The sequence below is a fragment of the Gossypium hirsutum genome, chromosome A09 (assembly GCF_007990345.1).
Source record: "Gossypium hirsutum isolate 1008001.06 chromosome A09, Gossypium_hirsutum_v2.1, whole genome shotgun sequence".
Classification (NCBI taxonomy): domain Eukaryota; kingdom Viridiplantae; phylum Streptophyta; class Magnoliopsida; order Malvales; family Malvaceae; genus Gossypium; species Gossypium hirsutum.
The window spans coordinates 59,029,189-59,033,670 of NC_053432.1; positions in this window are offsets into that span (position 1 = coordinate 59,029,189).

Here is a 4,482-nt window from a genome sequence, read left to right on the forward strand (position 1 = left end):
ACCATCCGAGTTTGACACTGTTGTGTCCTCGGCTTCTCTCTCTCCCACTCCGTTACCATTTCAATGGTTAGTTGATGCTCTCATCAAGTGTGAATCTCGTCAGGCACATGCAATACAGGAGGTGTTGTTTGTGGCCAACTTAGTGGAGAGTGCTCCGTCGTAGCCAGTGGAGAGTACCGCTCGTGGTGGTTGTCTGCCATCTTGTGGTCGTGGAAGGAGTTTTCGGCCTCGTCTTTAGTGCCAAATCTGTGCACGCTTTGGCCATGTCGCATAACGGTGCTATTACCGTTATCATCGTGATGAGTCTTTACCGATGGTGACTCCAACGTCGCATCTAGAAAGTTCGATGATTGGGTCTTCTCCTAGTTCGCATGATGTGTTTGAGGGAGAAGGGTGGTTTTCTCACCAAACGCGCCGACCTAGGTTCAATAATTGGTCAAAATTGGTTTGATGTTGGTCAAAGCTATATGGCTCCTCCAAAAGAAGTTTTACCTCCGAATTTTGTGCCTACAAATGCATTTCGGCAGAATGCTGGGGTGCCAAATTTTCAATCACATGGGCCACATGCAAATTATACACCAATTGTACCTACATCTTGGCTTCTGCATGTATTTGGGCCTGCCCATAGACATACAAGGCTGAATGCCCTACATATGAGTCTTGGGTCTTTTGTTAACAATGTTCAACTTGATGCTCCTCTTGGTGTAGGGTTGCATGCTGGTTCATTGGGTGGCGTTCCTTGGCGCACTAAACCACACGCTTGTGTCTATTTTAGGTCTGATCCATGTATTGGACTTCCTTGCATAGGAGATCTTTACGCGTTTGATTATTCTGACTCTTCCGAATCTCATATTAATACGACCTACTGTGGTTCTAATGGTCATAGCACAGATTCCTATATTCCCATGCCAGTTGGCACCACCTCATGCTATCTTAACTCTGGCGTGAGTAATCATGTTTGTCAGGATCCTTTGGCTCTGCATGACTCTAACCCTTATTCATGTACGTCTTCTCTTTTAATGGAAGATGGAATGCCCACTATGATAGCATCCGTTGGTCAGGATATTTTACCTACGCATTCTAAATTGCTTCGGTTATCTAATTTTTTATGTGTTCCGGCTATTCGCAAAAATTTATTGTCTGTCTCTTAGTTTGCCACTAAAAATGGTATGTTTTTTGAATTTCATTCCATATATTGTGTTATTAAGGACAGCGTGACACGGGAAATCTTGCTAACAGGCCGTATTCGTGTGGGTTGTATCATTTTTCCTTCTCGGAAGCATCTGTTTAGAGTCTAATAGTTTTCTCTTTTGCTTAAGTTGACACTCAGAATATGCCTGCTGACAGTGGTATCTTTTTTGTTGTGGCACAATCGTCTTGGTCATCTGTCTATGTCTGTTGTTCAATCTATTTTAAATAAGTGTAATATCACGGTAAATAAAATGATTCTTGATGGTGTTTGCACTGCTTGTAAAAAAGGGAAATTTCATAAGTTGCCCTTTTCTGATTCGACTACTGAATATACTGATCCATTTGCTTTGGTTGTCTCCGATCTTTAGGGACCTGCGTCAGTTGCATGTGCTAATAACTGGTACTATGTGTCGTTTATTGATATGTGCACTCGTTTTTCTTAGATTTATCTGATTTTCCAAAAGTCTCAGGCCGTGGACTGTTTCCTTCAGTTTCAGAAATTAGTCTAGACTCAGTTTGGCAAGACTATCAAACAATTTCAGAGCTATTGGGGCAGCGAGTATCGTGTATTTACTTTTGTTCTAGCCTCTCAAGGGATAATTCATCGATTGACTTGTCCATATACCTCTAAAAAAAATGGAGTGGCTAAACGCAAACATAGGCACATTGTCAATATGGGCATCACTCTTCTGGTACAAGTAGATCTTCTTATGGACTTTTGGGCTTATGCATTTTTTTGTACGGTTAATCACATTAATCATCTTCCTACTTTCGTTCTGGGTAGATGAACTCCATATACAACTCTTTATGGCCAGGATCCCACATATGATCATCTACAGGTCTTTGGGTGTTACTATTTTTCATACTTGCGTCCATTCCAACGACATAAGTTAGAGTTTCAGTCATAGCCTGTACTTTCTTGGGCTATAGTCCCCAACACAAAGGATATCAGTGTCTCTTACCCGATGGTAAGATTATAATTTATCTCATGTGAAGTTTGATGAACAACGCTTTCTTTCTCCGTCATCTGTTACACAGGGCTCTCGGTTTCTTCATGCTTCTGTATCAACATATGTTCCTCTAGTTAAGATGATCACTTCTCGATCTGTGGATTTGACATCTGCTCCTTTGGTTGAGGTGATGGGTGGACCGACACCTCTTCCTTCTAGTCCACCAACCACTGCTGATGTTGATTCGTTCTCTTCTACACCCACTATTAGAGTTCAGTCCATTCCTCTAGGCCCAGATCCCACTATTGGAGCTCAATTTGTTCCTCTCAGCCCTTTTTCTCCTACTACCAATGCCTATCCCATGGTTACTCGGTCGAAGGCTGGCATTTTTAAGCCCAAAACCATGATTGTTGAAGCTGTGGAACTGTCTACAATTGAGGAGGCGTTCTCTTCTCTTGAGTGGCATGCTGTGGCTCAGGCTAAATATGATGCTCTTATTTGCAATTCTACCTGGGAACTTGTTCGGCTACCTCGAAGCACAAGGTTATCAAGTGTAAATGGCTTTTCAAGGTTAAGAAAAATCTTGATGGGACTATTGATCGTTGTAAGCTCGATTAGTCGCCAAATGATGCTCTCAAGTCCCTGAGTGTGACTTCAAGGAAACATTCAGTCCGGTGGTAAAACCTGCCACTATTCGAGTTATTCTGTCTATTGCGGTCTCCAAAAATTGGCCGCTTCGTCAAGTCGATGTAAACAACGCTTTCTTAAATGGGGACCTTAATAATTGATGCAACAACTTCCGGGATATGTTCAGTATGGTTCAGATGGTACACCCCTTGTGTGTCGTTTAAAGAAAGCATTATGTGGCCTTCGTCAAGCTCCTCGTGTCTGGTTTGAAAAGCTCAAACAGTTTCTTGTTTTAGTTGGTTTCGTTGGTTCGAAGTTTGATGCCCTTTTGTTTATTCAAATTCGGTCTGATTTTGTGCTCTATGTTCTTGTGTACATAGATGATATTATCATCACTGGGAGTTTGTCTACATACGTTGACTGGTTTGTTCAGTAATTGAATGCTGAGTTCTCCCTTTAGGATATGGGTGACTTCCACTATTTCCTTAGCATTGAAGTTACTCGTTTTGCCTCTGGGTGTCTTCACCTTTGTCAGAAAAAGTATATACAAGATCTTCTTAGTCGAAGCTCGATGACTAATGCAAAAAGTGTCCATACGCCAATGATCAATTCGTCTGCTATGTTGAAAGATGATGGTGATTGTCTGCCAGATCTGACAGAGTATAGGGGTCTGGCTGGTGCACTACATTATATTGTTTTTACTCGGCCCGACATTGCTTATGCGATAAACCGGATCTGTCAATTCATGCATAATCTTACCACTGTTCATATGGTTGCTTTAAAGAGGGTGTTACGCTACTTATGTGGTATGCTTGATTTTGGACTTGTTGTTCGCCCATCTACACGGTTGTCTTTAGTTGGGTATGCTGATGCCAACTGGGGGCTGGATTTTGATGATCAGCAATCCACCTCAGGATACTATATCTACTTTGGTCACACTCCCGTCTCATAGTGCTTCAAGAAACAACAAGTGGTTTCTCGGTCCACAGCTGAAGCTGAGTATAGGAGTCTGGCTGCAGCTACCAGTGATGTTACTTGGTTGCTCTCGTTACTTAAAGAGCTACATGTTATGACTAATGATACTCCTAATGTAATATCCTGATTTTGGGCCTAGTCAGAATAGTGGTTTCGTGACCACAAAATTCAAGATAGAAATAATTATTTTATGATTATTTTGAGGTCTATGATATGATTGCATGATTGTGTGAAAATTTCGTGAAGAAATTTTATGCATAAAGTGCTTAAATTGAAATTAGGGACTAAATAGAATAATTTGTAAAACTTGCATTCTAGAAGTTTCTAGTATGAAATTGTTTTGAAATATTAATTAGGAGGTCTTAAATAGAAATTTTACCAATTTCTAAGTCTATGGACAAAAATTGGACATAGATAGAATTTTTGGAAAGTTTAGTAGTAAGGGCATTTTGGTCATTTAGGCGTAAAATGAATTAAAATACAAAATTAAAAGCCAATTTTGCTCATCTTCAACCCCATGGCCGAATATAGCAAGGAGAAACCATGGATAGGGTTTTTCAAGCTTCCAAGCTCGATTGTAAGTCCGTTCTAGCCTCGTTTTTAATGATTTTTACATTTTTGGAGTCCCGGTAGCTCGATTAAGCTTATGCTAGCAATAATTCAACCTAGGGTTCATATTTGGAAAAATACCCATAGGTGAAATTTGTGTCTTTTGGTGTTTTATGATAGAATATGAGGT